This window comes from Leiobunum rupestre, chromosome 3 (genome assembly GCF_980474605.1).
Source record: "Leiobunum rupestre chromosome 3, qqLeiRupe1.1.hap1, whole genome shotgun sequence".
Classification (NCBI taxonomy): Eukaryota; Metazoa; Arthropoda; class Arachnida; order Opiliones; family Sclerosomatidae; genus Leiobunum; species Leiobunum rupestre.
In genome coordinates, this window is record NC_143386.1 from 29,101,087 (window position 1) to 29,114,782 (window position 13,696).

Here is a 13,696-nt window from a genome sequence, read left to right on the forward strand (position 1 = left end):
TGGCGCGCTTTCCACCTTGATTTCTAAATAAGGCACTCCCACGTTACAGCCAATCGTCAAGAATGTTTTTCCCACCTGAACGCAAAAATATCGCAAATAAAACATACGTGGTAACGCGTCTTGGATTCTGTTATAAAAACGAAGCAGAAAAGTTGTTTATTTTGCAGTGGCGTAACTAGGAACTCCGAGGTCCCCCCGCGAAAAACGACTTGCGGCCCTTTTAAATAGCACAGATTTTAATCATAAACGTTTGGGGTCCCCTAGTTCTCGGGGGCCTCCCCACGCCGCGGGGTCTGCGGGGGCGCTATTTACGCCACTGTTATTTTGTAATTTCATCAAAAGTCAGATTTTTTAATTAACAATATTATCAAAATGGTCTAGGACTCTAGGTTGTGCGAATCATAACTTGTTTGTACGCAATTTCAGTACTAGTCTAATGTTAAATAAATAAATAAATAATTTTTTTATAAAATAGAATGGTAAGGGGTTTTTTTCTCCGAGTTCTTCACTAATTGGGCTATTTTTTAATTAAATTTTGCGACGAAACATCGAGCTCGAGCTAGTTTTAAAATATAGTGAGACCGAGCTCGGAACAGCTCCTTCCGCGTTGAGTTTGCAAGTTCTTTCCCCACTGGTTTAAGGGGTTTTCCCTCGAGCTCTTCGGTTTCCCCTTCCCTAAAAATTTGTTGAGGTTAACGGTAATTGTGAGTGTAGGGAGCTGTTGGCTCGCGTGGCATGAAGGGCTTGCCACCACCCTCCTACGCGTTGTAACCCGGCCACCTCAATGAATGGCTTTAAAAGTCGCTTGATGACTTAGGCCTTAGGTGGCACCTTGGGTATTAGCCTAGCTGACTATTTAAAATCAAACTATTTACAAATAATGTTAAATTACAAATTTATTTATTCTATTTTAATGTTTCTCAGAGTTTCGAAGTTATATTTCACAGGTGGTAAATTAGATGGTAGATTTTGACTTAAATAAGCACAAAGTGATGAATATGGTTAATAACGTTATGGTTTAAAATCAAAAAAGGTAAATATGGTTAATAACGTTTTGGTATGAAGTATCAAAAAGTGATAAATATGTTAGATTATGGTAAATAACGTTATGTTATGGTATACAGTTGAAAAAATGCTTAATATCCAGTATTCTCCAATTCAAATTTAAATTTTTCATTTATTCAGTGAAATGTGACATGGTTTTTATAATGTTAATAAGGTTGAAAATTATTTTTAATTTTAGGTTTATGAATATTTTTGCACTGATTATAAAATATTTTCTTAATTTAACAAAATATTCTTCTTTATTTACCAATATTAAACGCTATTTACCATAATTTACCAGTGGTAAACACAATTTTAGATAGGACTGTAAGGGTACATTTTTAAAAAGTTTACTTACTAAACGAAATTATCTTAGCAAAAAGTTATAACTTTGATTTATTATAATTATAATAAGATTTCATTTAAAATTATTTACCAAAGTAGCACTAGTTAGGATTAATTAACTTAATGGAATGTAACTTCTGTATAAGTTTTGATTATTTCTTTACAATAAACTCATTTTCTTACCAATTAAGTCAATTTCGTAAAAATTAGAGTTACGATATTTTGGCACTTGGCTCTATGTAATTTTGCGTTAAAAAGAGCCAATTTTGACAATTAATAGAGACAGTATGTATTGAAAGGAAAGTGTTAATCTTTTTCTGGAATGTTTTCGGTCTTTTGGGCATCAAGTGCTTAAAATTGCAACCTTGATGCATTTCTACTTTTTCGTTCGGGGAAGACATTTTTGGATTCCTTTTGGGTTTTCCGCTCACTGACAAACCCCTTTTTACATAAATTACCAAATATGAATGCTTAATTATTCGCGTTAATTGTAAAATATTCTGTCTGACAAATTGATGTTGTTATCGTCTTAATTAATTATATCATATTTCTTTTTGGGTATTTTGAATATTTACGTACGTTAAAGCAAGTGCCGGCTCGACGTGTAGTAACTCTTTTTCAATAGATGTCGCTAGCGTCCGAATCAAATGACGGTAGTTATAGGCACCAATCGCGTTGATTGGATCGTTTGTAAATTATTCAATAACATAAATTACAGTAATTTTAAACGGGATATATAATTTAGGTTAAAGTCCACTAAATAGAGTATAAGTTGTCTAAATATAATACTCTACAAAGGCTCTCTGACGACTTTATCATTAGACTATTTTGAAATTTAGCTTCCTTTGCCATTAATAGATGGCACCACGTATTCCAGTAAAGTCATTTTTTTAAATTTGATAGATTCGTGGCTATAATAACCAGTGGCGTAGCTAACAGGGCCGGATTAAGACTATTGGGGGCCCTGTGCAAAGTAGAATTTGGGGCCCCCAAAAATTCTATCAACGTTAATGTGGTTATAAACATAAAATACTAATAGAAACATTTATTTCGAAGACGGGGGCCCCCTAACCTCATGGGCCCCTGTGCCTAGGCACACTTGGCACATGCCTTAATATGGCACTGGTGGCTAGCATGGGTGGCACCCGGTGCGGGTATCATGGTGTACTACTTACTAGTTTTTTCAAATTTCTCTAGTTTATGTAAGTTTTTATTTTTTTCACGGTTGGCTGTCACCCCAAAACCACCCGAACGGGTGGCACACGAGGCGGAGCGCCCCCACCACCCCCTAGCTACGCCACTGCTAATAACAGGGGCCTTTTCATAATACAGGTGGCAATGATAGAGCAGCGTTCTCCCAATTTTTCAACATAACGTCCCGCCTTCGAACCATGGCCGTCATATAGTTCAATTTCTAGTGCAATCTTGAAGGGAGCATATTGTGGTTCAAATCATTTCAAATTTTCCACCAGGTTAGCAGAAGCTAGTTACGTAAAAAATCCGTTATAGCGCGTGATAGCAGACGACGTTTTGATCAGTACTCCTTTAATGAGAGACCATTCTCTTGTAATTAATTTTCAATGTGTTCTTATAAATTAGCCTTTTCAATTTATATAGGGTGAATATCAAAACTGCTGGATTTTCGCTTGCTAAGCAGATACTTGATGTTTTAAAATAGAAATAATCTGCTTAGCGCGCGATGATCCAGCAGTTCATGAACTTCACTCGTTGGATACTATGTGGCTATTATTAAAATGAAAAGGCTAATTATAATAAATTCCCATAAGTAAATTACAAAAATTTTACATAAATTTACTCTTAATTTCCTAGACTAAGAAATTTTAACAAATTTCTTATCATTTACAAAATCTACCGAAAATGTCCTTATAAATTATGTGTATTTCTTGTCTTTTGAAAAAATTACTAAAATTTCTTATCATACATCTAATGTAAATTTTCCATCTTTCGTAAAAAAAAATTCTCATAAATCTACTTTAAATCTCCAATATTTTCTTCAAATATTACTATAATTTCTCATAAATGTATGCCTTTTTTTCGTATAAAATATTTAGATTTTCTAACACTCTAATTTTTTTTATAATAATGTGCTTTAACAAGAAAGTGCCATTTTTTATTCTTCACATAAAGTTTTATATGTTTTGGTTGCCATGGCAAAACGGTTGCCTATGGAGACATTTCCCTTTAGGGTGTTTCAAGTTACATGAAGTTCTACCAAACCCCCGAGTTTGAACCAAATCGGTGTGCTACACCTCGGGTCGTCTCCTTGTTAGAGGTATCATTAACTTATGCCAATACAGTTAGTCTATTACTACGAAAGATAAGTGTGTTGTTTAGTCGAATGTTATTACTGGCGTCACTGATACCCAAGTAACCCAACTAAAAGACCAATTATCAAGGCTGTCCTACTCCTAGGCATGGCCCCCGTACGGTCTCACTACTATTCAAAATGTCCTGGTCATTCTAGATAGGGAACTGACGCATCTATGTCAGCATGGATGAAATACTGAAGGACACTTCTCGGGCCGCTTTTCATTTCCCGCTTACGCTTCGTAGCAACTAGAGATGGGGTTTATTCGCGATTCTCTCAGAAGGGCGCGCTGACTTCGACTTCAGGGGCAAATAAAACGTCACGTGACCACCGAATCTCCGCGTGTATTTAAAACAAGGCAGCGTGCGATTTTCAAAGGTCTATTGGCGATTTAACAACCGGTAGGTAATTAAAAAAACACTTTACACCTTTATTAAAATCGTAAAATAAAATGCTTGAATATTTATCTCGAGAGCAGACAGTATTTTATTTATAATAGTTCCGAAATTCGCCAATAGAGTGCAACAGTGTTTCGCGCAGGGCCGGCCCAAGTAATTTTTTTCACCCGGGCAAGGGGGATTTTTGGCGCCCCTGTTATTTTGAAACTAAATTAAACTACCCCCCCCCCCCTTCGTAAAAAACATTACCATGTCCGTGTTATAAATTTAGGGTTATCATAACAATAAATAATCCCTTTAATCACTTACTAAATACTTTGTGTAAACATATTTAAAACCTTCTTTATGGTACATGGTCATTTTACATGGAGCTTGAAACACTCTAGAGGTAAGGTGGCCAGACAAGTATACCTTAAGTACATTAATTATAATGTCCATACTGAATAGTATCAGTGCCAAAAAACACTTCCAATTCAGCGACCGTGTCGGCCTGACTGTCCCGATGGTCTCCACTGACTCTCCTCTACGCCAACATGGAATCGCTCTGCAATAAGATCCCAGCCTTCCGAGGTTACCTCTCAACTCTCCGCCTTGCTATTGTCGCGTTAACTGAGACAAAACTGGACGGAGTTTGCCGTATACCGTCACGACCGAAATCGACACGGTGGTGGTGTCCTGATCGCGGTCGCCAATAGCATAAAATCTTATCCAATGCGCTCCCAGGATACCGTTGAGGCGGTTGTGGTGCGACTTACCTCCAAGTGTCTGAGGGTCGCTTGCGTCTATCGTCCCCCTCGTCCAAAAAGTCGTATTCCGCCCGGGTCAACGCCTTACTTGAAAAGCTGTCCCAGGGTGTCTTTGATATCCTAGTAGTTGGCGATTTCAACTATAAATACAAACCCCTTTAACTCTCGATTCGAAGTTTTTGTGCACTGTGCTACACGTAGCACGTTCTTAGTGCTCCCAGAACTACGTCTTCCTGTGAAAGCATTCTCGACTTAGCGCTCTCGTCTCCCGCAGGAGTTGTTGGCGACGTGATACACCGCCCAGGTCTCGGGGACCACGACTTCCTTCAATTCACTCTGCCGGCTCTTTCCACACCACCTAGACTTGCCCCCCCCCCGCACCTGCCTAGCGATCGGCAAAGCGGATACTGAAGCTATCTCCGCTGAACTCCAGTTACTGTGCCTCCCAAACCAGGATATGTGTGACAAGTGGTCACTTTTAAGGCTACCCTCTCTGAGGCGGTCTTACGTCACACCCCCTCACGCAACATCTTTCGCGAGTGATTACTTCTCTTGCCCCTGAAAAGTCCGTTTTTACACCCCCCCCCCGAAGACGTGTCTTCCCCCCCAGTGATATAAATCTGCCTCGATACAGCAGTCAAACTTTGGACATAGCGTGGTAGAAGTCAGCCCGAGAAGTGTCCCTCAGTAATTCGTCCATTATGTCAGTGCCAGGGCTATGCTGCTTCCTGCTTGAGTAGTTCCTCTATGCTTGAGTTAAGGACGGGGCCCCCAAAAGTTAAAATAATGGGTCTGCAAATTCAAAATGATATAAGAACCTACGAGCATAGAGAAAGAAGGAAGGGGAGAGATGGTGAAGGCGAATTTCAATGTATTTCCCCTTTTCACGAAGTGGCTCTTCGCGTCATATGGCTACCATGGTTACCGACTGAATCTTGTACAATAACGCGCATCGTTGTGCGCAACTACGTCACAGTCAAGAGAGAGCTTTCTCTGTTCGGTTGCGTTTTTGGCAAAGGCTTACCAAAGTTCGGCAGATTCTATATTAAATTTATTACCGATTCTACTAGAATCGGTAATAAATTTAATATAGAACTGAAAATAAGTTATAATTTTAGGACTAGTTTCTAATTTAAGTGCAATAAAAATGTTGGCGACTAAGAATTGTTGTAATCGTGGCTGTCGAAATGACTCTAAAAGTTTGGATACAAGTATTGTGAAAGGTGCAAATTTTTACCCATTTCCTAAGAAAAAGACCAAATTAGATAAATGAAAAAATGGCATAGAGCTATTGTTAGAGTTAATTTAACTCACGTGGATCAGCATCATTATGTTTGTAATGGTATAAATTGAATCCCTTGACGCTATTTTTAAGAATAGCACCTTTTGTTTTGGTTTTTGTTTATTTTTTTAGGTGTATTATTTGTCAAGGATTACAGTAATGAAAAAAGTTTTAACCCCAATTTAGTATTTAGAAAGATATGATAAATATAAAATTGTTACTTGCCATCAATTTTGACCTCGTAAAATACGATATATTTCGAGATTCTTGTACGTGTTGGATGACGTAGGACTGATGACGAATTAGATTTAACTTAAAAATTCAATTTCTTGACTAGTGTTGCTATTTTTATAGCAGCACTTTTTGTAGTAAACCCTTTTAATTTAAAACTCACTACCTATAGGCACGTGGCAGAACCACAGTTGTCTCTTTCACCAAGGGCGTATCCAGGATTTTATTTCAGGGGGTTTTGAGGGAAAATTTCAAGGGGGGGGTGCTGACGGAAGTTTCACTGATTTTTATTAGGCACCCCTCCCCCCAGTCATCAGCATTTCGGGGGGGGGGGGTTGAACCCCCAAAACCCCCCCTTAAATACGCCCTTGTCTTTCACTGTGGGAAAGTTTCAAATTCCCACATATTACGACGTCACGCAGTCTCATGCGCAAAGGCGATGCGCGTTAGTGTACGAGCTTCTCTCTACCGTCGAGTTTACGTCGCCCCCTTTCTAAATATCTCTCCTCTTCCTTCTTTCTCTATGCTACGAGCAAACCCAACTCGGTAAATAGTTGATTTGGAACAGCTGGTTTAGATAAAAGCGAATTAATTTCTAGCTTTTCCTGTTGTTTGAGTATAGCAGAGCTGTTGTAAATTTTCAATTTATTTCATTTTTCAATGAGGTAGAGTACACCACGACGCAAATACTGTTTGGATGAAACTACAGCTAAGATACGTTTAAAGTGTTAGTTGCACGAAAAATAGATAGCACGAGCAATTTGGCGCAAATCAAAGCCGTAACTTGCTTTATTCCTAAAATAGAAGGAACTGAAGTGGAGGGATTCTGTTTACTTGTAGAAGTTTTCAAACCAGAGGTTTTTAATCATAATATTAGGCTTATTATCGAAATAAAAAATATTTTTTTACGCGCGCACTACGTGGCGCCAGCGACCCGACGTTTTAAGAAGAATTTACAAGGAGCCTTAGGTTTCATATCGTTTTTCTACTACGTAGGCTTGTGTATGCCTATTTCAATTACTACTGCGTAGGACTTTTTCCTGGGTGTTAAATCAACCTGCTTTTAATCCCAGATGTAAAGAAATGTAATACAGACAATTAGCCAATGATACGCTTTGCATTTTCTGACGTCATGGGTGCCGAGAAGAATTTTAGAAGTCTGGAAATTTGCCGAAAAACTCGATTTCCACCATTTCGACTTCTTTTTATAATAATTCAAAGACCACTTAACCGATTTTGATGAAATATTCTGTACTTGCTATAAAATGTTTGCTCTTTCTAATGAACCATTAATTAGCCATTGCTAAAATTTCGTGCAACCAACACTTTAAGCCTTACAATTTCGTCTTTGTAATTGCAATGATAATGCTATAACATTTCGTCTTCTTGTTAATAAATGAACGCATTTCAGGGACCAGTTAACCTACTAGAAAAACCTTTCTAACACTTCCACTGACATATGTTTTTCATGAAATATTTAACTACTTTTCCTGGTAGAACCAGAAAATACTCGTTCAAAACTTATGTCAGATTCACTGTAATCTATTTAAAAATTTGCAAAACATTGATTATAAAATCACAGTTACAAGTTAAAAGAAATTGTGAACCATTTTCGGATGAAAGAATAACATTTATTGCTAAAAGTTGAAAAATATGACTTAGTTTAACAAGATATTTTGTGGCTTTATCGGCTCTTATATTTAAAATATTGCATTGCTTGAATCATTTGATTATTCCGCTTCTCCGTTGAAATGAAAACGGGAGAAATTAAATCAGTAGTGATAGTCGTTACGATAGCTGCTGGAGACTGGGTAGAAGCCAAAGGTTGGTGGGTGCAGTTGGGAAGTGGCGTATCCGGTTCGGAGACCAACTGGAATGTAGCTCGGGATGTAAGCCACTCCGGCGATGGCTACGCTGGCCATGGCCAAAACAAAGAAAATGGCTACCTGCGAATGGAAACAAACAAATTTATTCCATCAATCATATATTTTTATCAAAGTGATGTTGAGATCGGTTAATTGAAAACGTGGTTTCAGAGGAATTACTAAGTACTATGTAGAAACTAATTTTGAGTTACTAAGAACTATATAGAAATTAATTCTTAACTTACTAAGTACTTTAAAGAAATTAATTTTGATTTAATAAGTTCTGTCGAAATTAATTTTCATTTAATAAGTTCTGTCGAAATTAATTTTGATGTACTAAGTTCTGTGTTGAAATTTTGAAGTACGTAGTACTTTGTAGAAATCAATTTAAAATAGCTATAAGTACTATGTACCAATTAATTTTGAGTACTTATCACCAATTAATTTTGAGTACTTATCACCAATTAATTTTGAGTACTTATCACCAATTAATTTTGAGAACTTATCACCAATTAATTTTAAGTACTTATCACCAATTAATTTTAAGTTACTAAGTATTCAATTTTAAAAATTAATTCTGTTACTAAGTATTTTATTTTGAAAATTAATTATGTGTTACTAAGTATTTAATTATAAAAACTAATTGTTTACTAAGTATTTAATTTTAAAATAAACTAAATTATATGTAGAAATTGTAAATGGTGCCACAATAAATCCTTCAGTGGCGTAAATGTTACGGTAAAAAAACCAGAAATGAATACTCACGATGGTTTTCATGTTGCTCGATTTTCTCAGTTAGCTCAGTTCAAGCTCTTTAATTTCTCGACTGTAATATCCGTTCTTTATATAGTTTTCCGCCAATTGCTAAAATATTAATTGACTCTAATGACGTATCGAATCACCTTGAGAGTCGAACAAAGTTTTCAAGTCTTCGTAATCTTCATCTTTGAGGAATTCCCAAAAATATTCTCTAAAATTTTGAACCCCACCCCGCGGCTGCCAAAACCGAAGCAGAGACCTTGACAACTCTCGCTATATAAGAAATATTACACTTATAATTTGAAATACGAAGTATTTATCGTAAATTTTGAACAAAAGTTATATTCTAAATGTGAGATTTGTTTGGTTCTAACAATGAAAATATCGGTATAAAGAAAGCCTATTAAATATTTTAAACAAAGCATTTTAAAGTTGGTGTACAGAGTCGAAAAAACTCCATTATTAACCGAAGAAAGACGTCTTAATAAATGGGAAAATGTGACAGATATTTTTTATTCTTTCTTTTCTTTAACATCGGCTTAAAATATTTTTAAGGCCAAGTTGAATTCTTTATATCACGTCAAAATTGTAAAGAAAAAATATGAAATAAATATAAATGATTAAAAATAAAATAAATATAAATGATTAAAAATAAAATAAATATAAATGATTAAAAATAAAATAAATATAAATGATTAAAAATAAAATAAATATAAATGATTAAAAATAAAATAAATATAAATGATTAAAAATAAAATAAATATAAATGATTAAAAATAAAATAAATATAAATGATTAAAAATAAAATAAATATAAATGATTAAAAATAAAATAAATATAAATGATTAAAAATAAAATAAATATAAATGATTAAAAATAAAATAAATATAAATGATTAAAAATAAAATAAATATAAATGATTAAAAATAAAATAAATATAAATGATTAAAAATAAAATAAATATAAATGATTAAAAATAAAATAAATATAAATGATTAAAAATAAAATAAATATAAATGATTAAAAATAAAATAAATATAAATGATTAAAAATAAAATAAATATAAATGATTAAAAATAAAATAAATATAAATGATTAAAAATAAAATAAATATAAATGATTAAAAATAAAATAAATATAAATGATTAAAAATAAAATAAATATAAATGATTAAAAATAAAATAAATATAAATGATTAAAAATAAAATAAATATAAATGATTAAAAATAAAATAAATATAAATGATTAAAAATAAAATAAATATAAATGATTAAAAATAAAATAAATATAAATGATTAAAAATAAAATAAATATAAATGATTAAAAATAAAATAAATATAAATGATTAAAAATAAAATAAATATAAATGATTAAAAATAAAATAAATATAAATGATTAAAAATAAAATGAAAATATTATAATATATATAAAAACAATATAAAAAATAATATAAATAAAAAGTTATATAAAAAATAATAAAAAAGAATATAAATAAAAAATAATAAAAATAATATAAATAAAAAATTATAAAAAAGAATATAAATAAAAAATTATATAAAAAATAATAAAAAAAGAATCTAAATAAAAAATTATATAAAAAATAATAAAAAAAGAATCTAAATAAAAAATTATATAAAAATAATATAAATAAAAAATAATATAAAATAAATGTAAATTTAAAAAATAGGGATAAATAATATTTATTTTTTAACTATATTAATATAATGTTTGAAAATAGTTATAGAAAGTAAATAAAACAATTTTCAAAAGTTATTGATACTGTTTGAAATCAATTAATATATTGTATTGTTCTATTAGTATATGACCAAAGCTCAAAACTCATAAAATATTTTATTATTTTCAATAAAATTAACCCAGTATTTCCATTATAATCAGTAATAATAATGGGTGTTTCAATATCCATTGGACCGGCTTGGTATAATAGCGGCCTAGTGTATTTCCCCTTATAGGGCAAAGCAGCACTCTGTACAGGAGGTTGGTCTGTTTCGAATCGGGGTATTTGAAGCGGAAAATGAAGAGGTCCTTGAAAATTTCGATAATAATTGGTTTGGCGTAAAAGTGGATGAATTACCGTTCTCGATCAATTCCGCGGGAATGACGCGTGTGGAAGTTTTGGGTGTGGCTCCCGCGAGGCCCCCTTGACACTGACCCACTTCCGAAACTCTCGCGTCTTTTTCAATCCCACTTCCGTTTTAAGATTTCTTTGTTGTTGCTAAGAGAGCGCTGTTACTCCCAATCAAAGCAGTCACGAATTACCTGTTCCAAATTGCGTTTGTTTTCAAGTTAAGCCTCAAACGAAGCTTTGAAATTTAAACTCACCTAGTTTGAAAATGATATTTAGTAATTTTTTAATCGAGAGACACCTCGGTAACTTCTCCGCGAAATTCTGCATTTGTTTAATTTTCTAAATAGATATTTTAATAAAATAAAATTAATAAACCAGTTTCAAAAGATCAAATTGAAAAATTTTGGTCTCGCAGTTAACAGTTAACTATGAAAATGTTCGATTTGAGATTTCGAAACCGCCTTAAAACGTGCGGTGTAGTAAGCGTTCTTTATGACGTTGTAAAAGTAAGAGACAGTGTCGTAAGAAGCAACAATCAAACAAAAAGTAAAAGTTACTTTATAGAAAATCATATTGGTTTTTAAACAACGACCTTTTTTAATGACTTACTGTTCATTGAATTCGCAACGAAATAAATTAAGTTTTAATTTCAGGCAATTTCCAGTGTTTTCGGCTCAATTTTAGAATGGTTATTTCTTTATTATTTAAAATATATTATGAAAATTTCCATTATGTTCTTAGCTCATGTGACCTCGGTGACCTATGACGTCAGTCTAGTTTATCCTTGTTATTTTCGTAATAGTATTTTTTAAAGCCGATAGTGGGCGGTGCTTTTATTGAAACTCACTTATTCTTATTGAAATTTTTCAACTTCCCTTAGTAAATACGCCACTGCAGTATTTGTTGTAGCCGCCATCTAGTGAAGTTTTCCGAAAGCAGTTACTATTTAAATTTTGTAGAAACTGGGAAATATTTTTTGTAGGTAAAGAACAACCAACTCAAAACTATAAATTTGCCAATTTTTAAATATATTTTTCATGGAAATAGCGTAAGATAAATGTATGGGGTTGGTTTTATTTCGCTAAATAGGTAATAATTTCAAATCTGTTCAAATCACATTTCTAATATAGACCCTTATATATTTTATAAAAATTAATTAAATTTCGAGTATTAAGTCAAAATTTAGCATCGTTTTCTATAGCTATAGTGCTTTCATTAAAGATACTGTTGGTATATTATTTATTAGTTTCCCCAGTTCTAAACACCTAAAACTGTTACATTTTAATTGCTTATTTTGGGGCCAAGATACGAGTTTATTAAAAGACGATATTATTTGATCCTAATAGTAGTCAATTAAGAGCGATACTGAGATAGTTATTGCGTAAGAGTTGAATTAAGAAACTTCGGACATTTATTGTAACTTGTACAAAATACATATTTTCCTACTTCGTTCTTCTGTGTTTAATTAAACTCATTGAACATTTCTTATTTACTAATTTGTTTTTTTGTTATTTATCTCAATTACCACGCATTAGCAAATTCATCGTACCCCTGAAATCGCATTTTCCTGCTGCTGGGGTTGGTGCTTGTTGCAGCCTACATCCAGGGGCTAGTAGGCCACACTTTGAAGCTCTCTGGCACTCTTTTAACTCATCTTAGGAAAATGGGAAAAAACAGGCATACTTCTCAACTCACCCCCTACAACTACTTAACATTTTTGCATAACCTTTGAATATCTCAGAAAGGCTGGTGCAATAGATCGATTTACAATTTATAACGGGCAAAGACGACTTTAAAGGGGTAAAATTTATCCGAGGTAACGTGATGATGGCGTTATTTGTTAGTAGATGGCGCTCTGATAGCAACATGACGTCATAATTTTGATTTTCAACGATTGGTTGAAAGTTTACAATTTTTAGTGGAGAACGGTTTTCTCGAGATTTAAAATACCAAATTCTCTTCCCTGATTGGATAGTTTCAAATTGTATTGTAGTGCCATCTATGGCGGAGAGTGTTAACTACTGTTAAAATTAATTGTTAATTTAAATTACAAAAATTATGTATTTTTAATAAGAATTTAAAGTACTATAATTCAGTAATTAATTAATAACTTTAAAAAAAAATTCATAAACTTTATAGTGTCGCCATCTACCTCAAACATTATAAAATAAGAAGGTACCTCGGGTGAATTTCGCCCCTTTTTGCCTATTTCCCTGTAGGCAATATGTGAATGCGTCTATAAGAGACTGCATACCATTAATATGAAAGTAAATGAAGACACACACTCTCCAAATGTTGCAGAGATTCAAGCTCGACTACGATATCGCCGTGGCTAAAGCGAACAGAAACGTGTACCCAGATATTAATGTCAAATTATGCTTTTTTCCACATATCTCAGTCCGTATCATCAAATTAGGGAAAAATATTAATGATACATTTGTTCTAAACAGTATTTTAAAATATTTGAGAATCGTTTCAAGCCATGTGAGGTTTTTAAAAAAATAATTAATTTTATTGATGAGATTTAAAAAAGTGATATTTTTTTCTTGACACCAAATTTTCCTATACACCTAACTTGATCCTTACAGAGCATTCCTTACACCAAACCCGG

General features: G+C 33.0%; 1 protein-coding gene and 1 long non-coding RNA gene across 2 annotated transcripts in view; one reads left to right on the forward strand and one right to left on the reverse strand.

The window, feature by feature from the left end:
- LOC149951382 (uncharacterized) overlaps nt 1-13,696 on the forward strand; it is a 435,419-nt gene that overhangs the window by 276,037 nt on the left and 145,686 nt on the right. The window lies entirely within an intron of this gene.
- LOC149951393 (uncharacterized) lies at nt 8,055-9,043 on the reverse strand. The gene is made up of 2 exons (XR_016480061.1): nt 9,006-9,043; nt 8,055-8,321 (listed from the first exon to the last, which is right to left on the reverse strand). It is a non-coding gene; the product is annotated as an uncharacterized LOC149951393 (long non-coding RNA).